Source organism: Gadus chalcogrammus, chromosome 7, assembly GCF_026213295.1.
Source record: "Gadus chalcogrammus isolate NIFS_2021 chromosome 7, NIFS_Gcha_1.0, whole genome shotgun sequence".
NCBI lineage: Eukaryota > Metazoa > Chordata > Actinopteri > Gadiformes > Gadidae > Gadus > Gadus chalcogrammus.
This window is the reverse complement of record NC_079418.1, coordinates 32,867,626-32,875,054: the sequence shown is the minus strand read 5'-3', so window position 1 is coordinate 32,875,054 and position 7,429 is coordinate 32,867,626.

The following is a 7,429-nucleotide window of genomic DNA, read 5'->3' as shown; positions in this document are numbered from 1 at the left end:
TCACCCTCACCCTCGCCTCACCCTCTCCCTCCCCTCACCCTCCCCTCCCCTCCACCCTCACCCTCACCCTCTCCCTCCCCTCACCCTCACCCTCTCCCTCCCCTAACCCTCACCCTCTCCCTCCCCTCACCCTCGCCTCACCCTCTCCCTCACCCTCACCCTCACCCTCTCCCTCACCTCACCCTCCCCTCACCCTCGCCTCACCCTCTCCCTCCCCTCACCCTCACCCTCCCCTCACCCTCTCCCTCCCCTCACCCTCACCCTCTCCCTCCCCTCCCCTCACCCTCACCCTCACCCTCACCCTCACCCTCGCCTCACCCTCTCCCTCCCCTCACCCTCACCCTCACCCTCACCCTCACCCTCACCCTCACCCTCTCCCTCCCCTCACCCTCACCCTCTCCCTCCCCTCACCCTCACCCCCCGCACCCTCCCCTCACCCTACGCCTCACCCTCCTCCCTCACCGCCACCCTCACCCTCACCCTCACCCTCACCCTCCCCTCACCCTCGCCTCACCCTACCTCGCCTCCCCTCACCCTCACCCTCACCCTCACCCTCACCCTCACTCTCTCACCTCCCCTCCCCTCACCCGCACCCTCACCCTCCCCCTCCCCTCACCCTCGCCTCACCCTCTCCCTCCCCTCACCCCTCACCCTCACCCTCACCCTCACACCTCACCCTCACACCTCACCCTCACCCTCACCCTCCCCTCACCCTCCGCCCTCACCCTCTCCCTCCCCCTCACCCTCACCCTCACCCTCTCCCTCCCCTCTCCCTCCCTCACCCTCCCCTCACCCTCACTTCACCAACCCTCTCCCCCTCCCCTCACCCTCTCCCCTCCCCTCACCCCTCACCCTCACCCTCACCCTCACCCTCACCCTCTCCTCCCCTCTCCCTCCCCTCACCCTCCCCTCACACCTCACCCATCACCCTCTCCCTCCCCTCACCCTCTCCCCTCCCCTCACCCTCACCCTCTCCCTCCCTCCCCTCTCCGCTCCCCTCACCCTCACCCTCACCCCTCACCCTCATCCCTCCTCCCCTCACCCTCACCCTCACCCTCTCCCTCCCCTCACCCTCTCCCTCCCCTCACCCTCTCCTCACCCTCACCCTCACCCTCTCCCTCCCCTCTCCCTCACCCTCACCCTCACCCTCACCCTCACCCTCTCCCTCCCCTCACCCTCACCCTCACCCTCACCCTCTCCCTCCCCTCACCCTCTCCCTCCCCTCACCTACACCCTCCAACCTTCCCCTCACCCTCTCCCTCCCCTCACCCTCACCCTCACCCCCCATCCTCCGGTCCTCGGCGGCTGAGTGATTGATGAGAGGCGTGTCCTTGACAGCGGGGGGGGGGGGGGGGGGACCAAGGGCAGGGCGTCGCCGTGGCGCCGATAGATAAACAAGGATCCGGCGTCCGCTCGCGTCCCGCTGACAAACGACCGCGGCGCCAGGAGGAACCCCCACATGACTGAACCCCCACATGACTGAACCCCATGCCTCAGATATATATGTATACGCGTGTGTTGCACAGCATTAGGGCTATCTCTAAGGACGGCTCATGTCATGGTGATCAATCCATTGAACGGTGGGAATCTCCTCTCCTCGTTATGTCCAGCTCTGAAGCGGCCATTTCACAATCCATCATTTTGCGACATCGCAAGTGGATGATGGACTGATCAGCTTAACTATTACTAATACTATTAATATTACTATTACTAATACTGTTACTGCAGCTACTATTACCTCATTACTACAACTATTGCTCATACGATGACCATCCATGCTACTATTGCTAATACTTTTACTATCCCTATTACTAATACAACTATTACTAATACTAGTACTATCTCCATTACCTTTACTATCATTTCTAATACCATAATGACGACTATGACTTTAATATGACTATTATTACTATCTATATTACTTTTACTGTTAATATTTTACTACTAATACACTATTACTGTTGCCCTTACTTTAACTAAACTATTACTATTACTACCAATATTACTACTACTGTTACTATACTGGGACTATACTAATACTACCAATATTACTACTACTTTTACCATACTGGGACAATACTATTACTAGTACCAATATTACTTTGCTGTTACTATACTGGGACTATACTATGACTACTGATATTACTACTGCTGTTACTATACTGTGACTATTACTACCATTATTACTACTACTGTTACTATACTGTGACTAAACTATTACTACCAATATTACTACTACTGTTACTATACTGTGACTATACTATCACCGCCACAGTTACTGTTAGGATAGGATAGTTGAGGTTCAGTTCCTTAATGTCCGTAACCTTCCTGTAGGCACCCCTCAGAATGTTCATGATCTGTTTGTGAATTCAGTGTGAGTCACTTTGATTATAAAGCGTCACAACTTTTGGTGCTAAACTATTTCGATGCTAACTAGTTAGTTAGCATCTCTGTGCTGAAGTCCTTTGACTGGCACGAAGACAAATATGAGGAGTAGAAGATGATTCTCGTACGCTATTGTTTGGATTATTTGGGTTTTCGGTTCCTGAGGATCCAAATCATTATGGTTCATTTGAGGTGTTTTCTATGTTTCCCAAACCCTTTTTTAAGACTACTTTTCCTCTCTACTCCGTGTAAATGTTGGAGCAGCAGACGTCGCTCCAGAGGGTAGTGCAGGAGAGTCGGCGGTTTGGGGAACATTACGGGCCTTTAGAACCCATAATGGAGGAACCAGACATCCTGGGATTCTCGGTTTGTCGCTGAACTCCATCTCCTCTGTCGCGCTTGCTGTGGTCCAACCTTCAACCTGGCAGGCGGCCATCTTGAAGCCACACAATGGGAAATACAAACCGATACAAGAATGGACCCATATTCAACCCGGACAAACTCAGAGAGCTCTTCAGACGTGTAATGGAGGGCTTTCTTCTGCTTTTGGGAGAATATAGTCTTGGGTTTGGTCTAAGGTAATGTCCCCCAGCCCCCAACTGCTCCCTAACCTCCTGCGTCTCCAGGTGAGACGCAGGAGGTCTCATGGATAAAGGCGTCTAATCCCACCAGGGTCGCTGCTCGCGGTACGGCTGCTTCGTTGGGTCGGTGGGACCAGCGCTCTTCCGCTCTTTGTGGGTCATTCTTCCATCCATCACGGCTCCACGGCAGTCGACTAAAAACTATCAGGACGGGCGTGGTGCGTGGAAACACTCGGCTGTGTCCTTCATAACAAATTCATAACTGTGGCGCAAAAATGGAACGATGAAAAGAGGAGAAAATGGAAACCTGGAAGCCTTTTGATACAAATGGTTGCACAGGAACTTTGGCATGAGTGAGTTCTGCTGTTTGCAGAAAGCACTCTGGGCTCCATACATTACGACCGATATAGGAGCGGGAACATACGGCCGGAGAGGGGGGGTGTGTACGGCTCTGGACTAAAGAATTCATAGGGGGGGGGGCAAATATTGGCCACAGAAGCAGCGTTTTTCAGCAGACCTGGCATGTTAGAAACGGTCCATTTCCATGAGTGGAGCCACGCTCCAACAACGCTCTTCTGCAAAGTAGAACAGAAAGTGTTCCTTGATCTGGTATAGATTATAAATATTCATGAGCGTGTATTTTATGTATAAACAGCATCCGGTAAACAGTTATTCCATCACAATATGTCATATTCTCCACAGATGAATAGGTTTGCGGGTGATTTATTGTTTCCATTTGGGAGTGTTTCAGTGTCTTACATGAAAGTGTCAGGCGGCCTGCAGCCTCCATTGATCAATGCTCCTCCACCACAATAGACTCTTGGAATGAAACAGATGATTCATTACCGGAAGGATTTATAGTCATTACACGTGAGGCATCTTAACAATGTTGTTATTATGATTATTTTTACTATTCAATTCATATCACTAATTAACTACGTCCTTTTAGCTGTTTGCTCTCTTTGCGTGTTCCTTTCCTTAAAAACAGCCAACGTCAGCGGGAGTATCTCTTTGTTCTGTAACCAAAAGAGTGTCTCTGTTATTCCGTCAGGTTATTGTCCTGCTCTCTGTTTCTTATCCATGGGCGGGATGAGGTACACATGTACGCCAAGACATGCCCCGGCGCAGACTAGTGCTTCTATCAGGGTTCAGACTAGTGCTTCTATCAGGGCTCAGACTAGTGCTTCTATCAGGGCTCAGACTAGTGCTTCTATCAGGGCTCAGACTAGTGCTTTTATCAGGGCTCAGACTAGTGCTTCTATCAGGGCTCAGACTAGTGCTTCTATCAGGGCTCAGACTAGTGCTTCTATCAGGGCTCAGACTAGTGCTTTTATCAGGGCTCAGACTAGTGTTTCTATAATCAGGGTTTAGACTAGTGTCTCCATCAGGGTTTAAACTAGTGTTTCTATAATCAGGGTTTAGACTAGTGTCTCCATCAGGGTTTAAACTAGTGTCTCCATCAGGGTTTAAACTAGTGTCTCCATCAGGGTTTAAACTAGTGTTTCTATCAGGGTTAAACTAGTGTTTCCATCAGGGTTTAGACTAGTGTTTCCATCAGGGTTTAGACTAGTGTTTCTATCAGGGTTTAAACTAGTGTTTCTATTGGGGTTAGCTTTCTGGTGGGTCGTCAAGTGCGTCTCTGTGTTCTTCAGACCTTTGTCTCTACTCTGTTCTTAAGACCTTGGTGTCTTCTCTGCCACTGTTTAATAAATGAGAGTAGAATCAAAGTAAATGTATAATCTAAACGTCCCATTTACACTTCACTATAATCGCCCTCCACAGACGTGGAGCGGGAGTTTAGAGGATGTGGGATCGACCGAAAGCAAACACAAACACAACACAAAGAAGATCAAAGCAGCCCCCTTCCCTCCACCATTTTGGTGACGTGGTGATGATGGAGGAAATGGTGGTGAGGGGTTATTTACGGCATGTAGTGTGAGACAGCAAGTTGGTTCATCCAATGCGTTTTTTTTGTCTCCCATAAAGATATCTCAACAGAAATCATACCGTAGCGTTTAAAAAAACCTAATGTGGACACAGACCGGCTGAAGCCAGCACACCGTGCTGCTGAACAGGGAGAGCACAGAAAATACTCCACAGTTGCTATGGAACCACTGTTGCTAAGCAATGAGTTGATTATCAGAAGGTTTTCGTCTGTGTGTGTGTGTGTGTGTGTGTGTGTGTGTGTGTGTGTGTGTGTGTGTGTGTGTGTGTGTGTGTGTGTGTGTGTGTGTGTGTGTGTGTGGGGGCCCCACTACATTTGAGTCGACTGAATCGAGGGCATGGCGTGATCAACAGGGCGCTACGCCGTGTGTCGGCTGGCGTGAGGAGACGCACCTCTGTAGGAACACGGCCAAACGCCACCAGTTTTTTATTTTTGCCATCGTCACACAGCGAACAATCTTGTCCTGCTTTTGAGTTATCGTTCAATAACGCTGATACAACGCCGGCAGCATCACTCTCTGTCCGTCGCGGGTTAGCTGTTTGTGCCGAATGCGGTGGTTTCCTTTTAAATTCTTGCCTCTACAGCGTGTTTTAAGTTAGGCCAAATTGACAGGAGACTACTTCAATGTGCTTTTGCTGAAGTGTCGTATTTTCCCCCTTTCCCCGTCTTGTGAAGCGCGGTCGCGGGTAATGGTTTTACTCTCGGAGGCTGTATAGTGACAAAGTGGATTCCTCTGTTTCACTGAAGCCGGGTCAAAATATGCAGAGCTGGAGAAATAGAAAGCAATAGAGAGAGGGAGAGAGAGAGAGGGAGAGAGAGAGAGGGAGAGAGAGAGAGAGGGAGCGAGAGGGAGAGGGAGAGAGAGAGAGAGAGAGAGAGAGGGGGGGATGGAGGGAGAGAGGGACTTTCTCCGCGTTCTGTTTTCATCTCGTGAACGAATGTACTTTGACATCTCTGGGGGAAACTGTTTCTGGTTGCTTTCACGGGGTGCTGGAAAATGGTCTCACATTTTTTTTTTGTGATGGTTCTTTCTATTTTTTATTTGAGAAAGTGATGGGTCAGGGAATATGGAAACACTGAAGGGCATTTATTGTAGCAGGCGGAGGGAAGCGGCGTCGGTGGAAGGACCGAGGCTTTCAGTCAAGGTCTGTGCGCTCGCTGGTAGTTTGGAGTCCAGAGTGAGGCCAAGCTTGGAGGCGCCCTAATGGAGGCAGTGGGTCTGAGGCCGGCCCCCCCGGGACCCCCCCCCCCGGACCCCCCCCCGGCCCCCCGGCCTCCTCGATCAATACTGTAAGAGCGGAGCGGGGGTGGGAGGAAGTCGCTGATGAAACCGGACCGAGGAGTCGGAGGGCTGGTGTTCCCAGAGCCATGTCGTACCGAACACCGCCATGTCCCATGTTCCCGTTCTGTCCCTCGTCTGCTCTGAGCGGCTCCTGCATCGCCTCCCGTCTGTCCCGCCACGACCACGCCGGCTCTGGACGGCGTAGGATTCAGGAAGGGGACACCTGGTGCTTCAGACAGCCGCGGAGTCCTTCTCCGATGGGATGTTGGTGATGTCACCACTCGGTGACGAGGTTGGCAGTGAGGTCGGCGGGCGTTTGTCTCGTGACGTCCGCGTGCAGATGTCTCCCTCATAGGACCACCGCCGCTCTGCGCTGAAGGGGCGGAGCTTCTGCGACCTTAAACCCTTCAGGGTTTTATATGCAATGATATGCAAATGGTGGGAGAGGAATATGCTAATTCCTAACCTTTCTCCTCCAGACGCAGGCCCAGCGGGTCTATCTACCCTCAGAGCTGCTGCCAGTGGCTTATTGAACGGCGCCATTACCAGCGACCGCGCCATTCAGAGTACAAATGACAATACAGTTATGTTGATATGTAATAATCTCTGCTGTCCTGGGTGGTCTGAGGACTTATTATCATAATAATCATTATATTAATGCAACGATACAGTGATATCATATTATAACAGTTTTTAAAATAGTAATGTCTTAGATTTGTCTTCAGGAGTACCCAAGAAAAGGTCTGAGACAAATACAATAAATAAGATTAGAAACGGATAAATCAGAATAACGATAATGTGCAGGTCAAAGGTCAGCAGCACAGAGCCTCCTCTCCCCCGAGGGGTATAAATACCCTGGGTGCCCTCCCCCCGATCCAGGGAGACGGGGCAAATGTCACCGAGCATAATCTGGCGGCCGGCATGCATAATACATCCTCATCGGACGAGCCTCACACGCATATCCATAGTGCCGTCGCCGCGCGAGAGAGGAAGTGATGTCGGGCCGAGGAGGAAGTGTGAGGCTGGACGGTCGTGGTGTCATGTGAGAGGAGAGCAGGGGGAGGGGGGGAGGTTCTGCCCTACATTAGTGATGAAGTGCCAGTGTCGTGTGGACCTCTGCACGACCTCGGGTCCCTCTCTGTTTGAGGGGGAGAGGGGGGAGGGAGGGAGGGAGGGAAGGGTTTCAGGCCGTTGCACCATAACCGCCTTCCTCCAGAGTCGCTGGAACCTGGTCCA